Here is an 8,891-nt window from a genome sequence, read left to right on the forward strand (position 1 = left end):
GAAGAGTTAGAGCCTTTTTAGTGAGACAGTGTATCACCTGAGCCTTTAATGTGTCGCGGAGATAGCTCAAATGGAAATTGTAAATTTCTAGTATTTCTCCATGATAGTGGTGCATCTCGCCAAAATTCCATGTCATAAACAAGGTGTCAATGGGATAGCTCCATGTCGCTCCATCGTGCAATTTCCCATTTGTCACTTTCCAGTGACTTGGCGTGATAGTGGCGCGTCGTGCCAAGGATTAAAATTGGGAAATTTTCTCAAAAATTAAATACGTGTCCTAGGGTTAAAGGGATCAATTTCCCACCCTATATAAGCCACATAACACGAGATTTGGCCATAATTCAGCAACTTATACTCAATTAATCTCAAAAACTCTCAAGAACAAGCCCTAGGATTTTCAAGGAAAGTTTAATTCTAAGGGAACTCACCGTCAAATTTTAAGAATATCTCCATCAATCTTCGTAGAATCACAAGACAAGGTATGCGTAGTGTTCATTCATGAACTCCTTTGGTCCATGAAGCCCAAGAATCTCTTTTCTAAGTTTAAGTTTATGGATTTATTTATGAATTTCATATTAGGTTTGTTTTGTATATGTTTAGAATGATCAATTGAATTTAAATCTATGTTGGGTGATCAATTTTATATGGAATTGATTTGTATAGAAGTATATTCATATGAACCAATGAATAAACCCTAGGATGATCAAATTAGAGATGAATCATGATGATTAATTGTTACATAATGTTGTCTACATATGCTATGCCAACCATGTGTTTGGCTAAATACCTAGACGAAGGAACAATGCCCAACTAGTATGATATCATGAAATCCCCATGTATGTACAAGCTTATGCATATCACATGTTTGGTGAAGTGCTTCAATATATGAATTATGAAATATGTTGTTGGTCATGTGTTAAAGTAAGTCATGCTATGTCAGTGTCTTTCCATTGACTCCTAGAGGTACTTGTACCCAAAATATTAGTTATGTGCCTAGAGCCATGCCATGTTTTCATGATACTCTGAATCAAGCCATGATCCATAGAACTCAGTCAGTCATGTGTCTCAGGAAGACTCAAAAATCTCAGTAATCTCAGTAGTTCAGTAATTTCAGTTATCTCAGTACACAGTAATCTCAGTAACCTTTGTATTCCCAGTTAATCTCAGTAATTACAGTACTCTCAGTTAGTCCTCCAAACTCAGTACATTTCATCAGTCTGTGGAACTCAGTAAATTCAGTTTAGCTACTCTAGAAAATACCACTAGTATCAGTTTATTTCATTTAATCAGTTCAGCTCAGTTAATTAGTTCAAAGTCTTTCAAATTAGCGTAGGATTCAGCACCGAGCGAGCCTAGGGATGGAATCTTACCCCCTAGATAGGACTAAGATCACTAGAAATAATCTGTAAGTTCCAAAACTACGTAGCCAGTATAGGTATGAGATATCACCCATTAGATAGGACTTACATACTCAGGGATCACCCGTTAGCATATTTAAATGTATACGACTGAACCCAGGGGTCACCTGCTAGATTAGGACTGACTCCACAATAGTTGTCTTTACCTGTGGAATGGTACTAATACCCTTCCAAGTGGGGTTATAGGTTGGACCCCAGTTAGCATAGTATGGGGCATGTCGGTTAGATAAATACATCCTACAGTTTTAGTTTCAAAATATGGACTATCAGATACAGTTAATTCAGCTTAGTAGTATAGATTTAGGACTGTCAGATACAGTCACTCCTTATCATTATAAATTAACGCCAGGATCACCCACTAGACAGGACTGATATCAACTATGGTCAATTAGTAATAGTATCATCAAATTTAGAGATCACTAGTTAGATAGGAATGATCTCAGATTTAGTTACTCAGATACAGTACAAAACTCAGCTAGTTCCATCAGATTTAGGACTGTTAGATACAATCACTCATGTTATTAGTCATATTAGTTATCAGATTTTATGTTATTAGCATTCAGCTTCAGGACTGTTAGATACAGTCAACCAGACCATTTCATCGTAATTAGACCTATTAGATATAGTTATCCATATATTAGTAACATAGTATTAGTCCCTTAGTATTTAGTAATACAATATAAGTTTCTTATTCATCAGTGACTCAGATATCAATGTCAGTAGACTTAGTAGTCAGAACTCAGTATTCAGTTCTATTATGATCTCAGTTACAGTTACGTATGAATACATGTATTCTCATGTTCATGTTAGTCAGTAGTTAGTGTTTTTCATGCACATAAACCTATTGCATTCAGCCTACCTCATTTGTATACCAGTACATTTAAAGTACTAATGCATTTGCACTATGGTATCTTATACCATAGGTTTAGAAGCACGAGTTCCGTAGAATTAGTAGCATCCTAGTTCAGCGATTAGAGTTAGTAGTGAGTCCTCATCCTTTGAGGAAATGATGATCACATTACTATTTTAGTTTTCAGTTTATTTTAGTAGTTGGAGTTAGTTGGGGATATGTCCCATCAACTCCTTATTTAGATAGTTTAAAGGCTTTTAGACTACGGTAGGTTCAGATAATTATCTCAGCTATTTCGGTATTATTATAACATATTTTTCAATTATGTACTTGTATTGAACCTTATGGCCTTTTAGTTCATGTTTTTGCATTATACAATTTTTTATGCAGTAAGCAGGTACACATATTAGTTATGGTTTAGCTTGTGGTCCTTCAAGGTTACGAGCACCATGTAACATTTTGGGTACCAGATTCAGGGCATTACAAGCCTGGTATCAGAGCCTAAGGTTCAATAGTTTCATAGGAAGTTTGAAAAGCCACATCTAGTAGAGTCTTGTACATGTGTGTATTATGAAACACACGTTTATGCAGGAGGCTATGAGGTGGTTTAGGAGCAGTTTCCCTTCTTTTAGTATTCATGTAATTCTAGTGAGCTAATCTCAAGTCAATCTCTCAGTCTAATTAATTTCTCCCTTTCTTCTGTAGAAAATGCCTCCTAAAAGAAGAAACAAAAATTAGTCAGCCCCATAGCCCAAAGAACCTTTGGGCAATCATGTTTCTCATGCCGAGTTTAGGGACGCATTCACTACTTTTGCTCAGTCAGTTGCTACTCATAATAAATGACCAGCGATCATTCCAACCATCCTAATTGTCCAATGTAGGTGCAGCAAGGATTCGGGACTTCACACGAATGAACCCTCTATCCTTTCTTGGGTCTAAGTAAGACAAGGACCCTCATGAATTCCTAGATTAGGTTTAGAAGGTGAATAACATCATGGTGGTGACTACTGTTGAGAGTGTTGAGGTAGATGCATATTAGTTAGAGGATGTACCTTATACTAGGTTCAAGTAGTGGAAGTAAGAAAGGGGTAATGATGCAGGTCCTATAGAATGGGATGAATTTCTCACTGCTTTCTTCCAAAGGTTCTTTCCCCTAGAGCTAAGAGAAGCTAAGGTGTTAAAATTCATCAACCTCAGGAAGGGCATCATGCTGGTGAAATAATATTCTCTTAAGTTTACTCAATTAACCAGATATTCCCCTCATGTGGTTGCAGACAGTAGGGCCAAGATGAGTAAGTTAGTTCAGGAGTAAATGATAGTGTGGTTAGTAAGTGTAGATCCACCATGCTAAATAGTTACATGACTTTAGCCAAACTTATGACCCATGCTTAGTAGATAGAAGAGAAAAAGAATAAGATAAAGGAAAAGAAGAATAAGAGGGCGAGGAAAGGTAGTTTCAGCTTTGCTTAGCCTATGTTAGGGGGTGGTAGCCATTCTCAGTATAGTTACAAGCTTTCAGTCCCAACTCTATCTTCAGCAACTGCACCAGTACCCAAGTTTGGGAATGACTGTAATACCCCGTATGTTTCTAAGCTAGGAGATAATATAACTTATGATACATTAAGCATGTTCATATGAGTCACTTAAGGTAATACAAGCTAAGAGTTTTTGAATTCATCAAGTTTTATTGTTTAATTTTGCAAGGGTCATATTTGAATGAGTATAACTCGATGTAAATGTGTTATTTCCACATATTTATACCCAAAAAGTTTTAGATAATTGAATTAGCTTTCAAACAGTACCAATTTCGTCTTAATCCAATACCCGAGCGAAAAGTTATGCCCATTTTTATGAGAGATAGTAAGGATAGGCGATTGGTTAGGCGTCACCCAACCAAACTTAGGCGATTGGTTAGGCGCTGCCTAAGTCAGTTCCAGGTGCCAAAAACACTCCGTTTTGAGTTATTTTATGGGTAATTATGTCTTTTAGCACTCCTTACACGTCCCTAGACTTAACCTATGAAATATAGCTTCTAAACACATTACAACCCTATTAACATCTCAAAGCTCATCATCCAAGAGCACCATAGGAGAAAAACAACTAGGGTTGCACAATCAAGCTTGAAGATCAAATTTCAAGGAAATTCCTCCATCAATCATCAATAACCTCCCTTCCAAGGTATGCGTAGTGTTCATCCACAAATTCCCTTCATCCGCGGAGTTCAAGAATCAATCTTTAAAATACAAAAGCTTGGTTGATTGTGGTGATATAATCATACCCATGTTGATGCTTGTTTGTTTTGCTATATAATAGTATTATGACTGTATATCTCATGAAAGTTATGTTGTTAGTTGAAAGACATGATCTTTAGATGGATTGATAGAATGCAAGTATGAAATCCACATATGCCTTAAAGAATGCATGCAAGGTGTTCAATAAAATGCCTAGTATGTTAGAAATTTATATTTACATGATTTCATGATATCTAAATAACAAGTTCATGTTAGTCATACACTCCAATATGAATTTCCATCCAAATTATGTGTTTTTATGGTTGTGGTATAAAGCATGTATGATAATGGAGATATAAATTATGTACACAAAATATATCCATGCTTTCCCTACCATGTTTCAGATGTTGAATAAATACATGAAGTATAATATCGCCAAATCATTACAATATGAACTAAACGTTACATGTTGTCGTTCCCTTACGTTTGAATTGTTTCCATATGATTGCTATGAATAGTATATGTTGTCGGAATGCCCATGATATTAGAATATGAGATTTATGACTTGATTATAAGCATTCCTATTCATGATAGACATTATGATGACCATGTACTTCATGAAATCCCTCACTTATGTATTATGGATTTTTATTGATGGTTGTGTACTCAACAAATTCAAGTTGTGTCAGTTTCCTTCCATCGAGTCCTGGGGGTACTTGTACCCAAAAAATATAGCTGTGTGCCTAGAGCCATGTCATGTTTTCATGATACTCTTAGTCAAGCCATGATCTATAGAATTCCGTCAGTCATGTGACTCAGGAAAACTTAGAAATCTCAGTAATCTCAGTAGTCCAGTAATCTCAGTAATCTCAGTGCTCAGTAACCTCAGCAACCTCAATATTCACAGTCAATATCAATAACTTCAGTACTCTCAAACAGTCCTCAGAACTCAGTACATTCTGTTAGTCCTTGGAAACCAGTAAACTTAGTTTAGCTCTGCTAAACAATACTACTAGTATCAGTCTAGTTAATCAGTATCAGTTTAGCTAATAAGTTTAGTTTAGTTATTCAGTTTAGCTTAGTTATTCAGTTCAGTGTCCTTCAGATGGGAGTATAAGTTAGCACCGAGTGAACCCAAGGATGGGAACTCACCCGCTAGTTCAGGGTGTGATTCTTAGTAGTCATCGTCGTGTTCTAGAACTACGTAGCCAGCGTAGGTTAAGATATCTTAACCCATCAGTTTAGGGTTCCCACTGTTATCATTGAGTACCTGCCAGTATAGGGTTCTCACAGCTGTCCTTACCAGTGGCACTGTATTGACACCCCTCCAGTCACGGTAGAGATTGGACCCCAGCTTAGCTATTATAGCATATTTGGGGCATGTCTATTAGATAACTACTTCCCATATTTTTAGTTACAAATTTATGGACTGTCAGCTATAGCTACCCAGTCTCAGTAAAGAACTCAGACAGTTCTTCAGATTTTAGTATATCAGGATTGTTAGATACAGTTAACTCAGAAATAAAATTGAACTCAGATAGTTTTCTTCAGATTTATGGACTGTCAGATACAGTCACTTATGCTATCAGTCACAACGGTTATCATAACTCATGCTATCAGTACTCAGCTTTAGGTGTCAGATACAGTCAATCAGACCAGTTCTTCATAATTCAAACTATCAGAAACAATCATTCCTTTATCAGTAATATAGTATCAGTCTCTCAGTATTCAGTAATACAGTATCAGATCCATCACTTATCAGTGATTTACATATCAATATCAGTAAACTCTGTCTTTCAAAATCTCATTAGCAGTACATTCATGTTGTCAGTATTCAGACTCAATAGTCAGTATCTCCACGAGTTCAGTTACAGTTATGTATACATGTATGTACTCTCACATTCATATTAGTCGGTATTTTTCATGCATATAACCCTTAGTATTTAGCCTACCTCACTCATATACTCAGTACATTCAGACGTACTGACGCATTTGTGCTATGGTGCTTTCTCTTATGTTACACCATAGGTTCAGAGGCATGAGCTCCAAATCAGCAGTAGATTCAAAGATCAGCAGTCAGAGTTAGACGTGAGTCCTCATCCTTCAAGGACATGATGATTTCATTTCTATTTTAGTTTTCAGTTTATTTCAGTAGTTAGAGTTAGTTGGGGATATGTCCCATCAACTTCTTATTCAGTTCAGTTAGAGTCTTTGAGATTAGATGTCAGATTAGATGTTTAGAGTTTAGTATTTATGTTTCTTTTTGGTATTGTTACACCATATTTTTCAAATATGTATTAGTACTGAACCTTATTACCTTACAGTTCATGTTTCCATATATTTTATAATATATTATGAAGTTTATAGGTACAAATATCAGTCATGGGTTAGCTTGTGGTCCTTCGGGGTCATGATCACTGTGTAGCATTTTGGTTCAGAAAATTAGGGCATTACAAACTTGGTATCAGAGCCTAAGGTTCAACAGTGTCCTAGGAAGTCTGAAAGCTGCATCAAGTAGAGTCTAGTACATGGGTGTGTTGTGCACCACACTTATGTGCAAGAGGCTATAAGATGTTTTAGGAACAGTTTCCCTTCTTTCATGCCTTAAGATCATGCTATAGCAAGTTTCTTTAAGGAAACCATGTAGATTCATATCATGCACCCCTCATGTTCACTTTACCATACTTTCAAGGTAATAGAAATAGTGAAGTTCAAAGTCGTAAAGACAGGGCTTTCTCAGACAGTCCCTACAGTCAGTTATGAGATTAACCACAGACTCAAACAGTATCCCATAAGTTCAATATTGTTCCAAGGTCGTACAGATTTTATTCATGATCATGGGAACTCATTCGTGAACCCAGAAGTTTAGTAGTAGTAGAGTTGAGATATTATTATTCTAATTGATCAGATTATGTATTCATGGGGATTAGATCAGTAGGCTTGAACAGTAGAGCTAAACACTTAAGTTTATTAACTCAAAATTAAGCGTAAAGGTGAGAATGTGATATTAGCAGTATATGAGGAAATAGAATCAGATGATGTGTTTAGTAAGACAGACAGGTGTTGAACATAATGTAGGTATGTGATGGTAGATCAAATACCTAAGCCAGACCCTCAGATTTTAGCAGTAGAGCTAGTATGTATAGAAAACAGTAAGGGAAGACAATTCCAGACCCATTCTCATCTCAGTGCAGAGTTTTTCACTTCAGCTATCATGAAATAAACTCAGGCATTGCATACCAACTCTATGGTCACGAACTATAATCATGTATAAATTCAATTTCCAGCATAAGGAGTCCCTTTTACTCAACAGCACGAGTCATGTTCCATGAGAATAATATACTTTCACACACTTTCCATGGGATTATGTGCACCTTTAGTTCCCAGTATAAGGGGTTTAGTTCCAACTCCCTCAGTATTCGAATCATGTCCCAAGAGTACAGAAAACTCTAGACTCAGGTCATGAAGTTCATGACTCAGGTACGCATATCATGCGTTCCAACATACTTAGCTTCCATGACTCATGCTATGTCCCTACAGATCAGATACATTTAGACTATGTCATGTATATCCTCAGTTCAGACCTTATTGGTAAATCCAAACTACTGATATTTTATTCCTCAAGTTTCAGTTATGTGTCAAGTTTAGTTTGTATCTATTCATGTTTCAGGTCCTCTTAATTTACTCGTCCAGTTAGCTCTCCTTATGGAACAGTGTAGTGATGAGCAGTTGTTTAGATAAGAGAAGATTGTTGCATACTTACTTTGTACAAGGGTGTAGTTGTGAAGATAGGCTTGAATTCATGATTAATGTACAAGTAAATGTCTAGCAAGGGGTCATATTTAGAAGTTGGGAAAGTACAAAGTGTAAGTGTACATTTAAATCCTTGACTTATGTCTGTCCCCAGCATGTAGCCATCAAAAACTCAGTTGCCAACTCAATTATAGTTTCAGTATCCAGCACTCAGTGATTAGTGTTTAGTCCTTGAATTTAGTACTTCTGTACTAGCTATAGGCTTAGTTATAATGTCATTTTTAGTTCAGAAACCAGATTTGAAACTCAGTTCAGTTCCAGACATGCTTTACCATACCATTCAGGATGTCAGTACTCAGTTATCAGTGTTTCAGTACCCCATTTTATAGAATACCTCAGAGCCATGTCGTATGCTTGGTCTTGCATTTTTAAATAATACAAACGTCATGAATCCATGCTCAGATACCTCATTCTACTTAGTTAATCCTTATCTCCTATGTATAAAATTCAAAAATCTCAGCCCAGTTATTCAGACTAAGTATAGTTAGCTTTGCATATCCAGTATTCAGCTATCAATTATTCAGTTAATCAGATAAGTTAGTGTATTTATGCACTTGTGTTCAGCTCAGTTTATGTATC

Source organism: Capsicum annuum, unplaced genomic scaffold (assembly GCF_002878395.1).
Source record: "Capsicum annuum cultivar UCD-10X-F1 unplaced genomic scaffold, UCD10Xv1.1 ctg82810, whole genome shotgun sequence".
Lineage (NCBI taxonomy): Eukaryota > Viridiplantae > Streptophyta > Magnoliopsida > Solanales > Solanaceae > Capsicum > Capsicum annuum.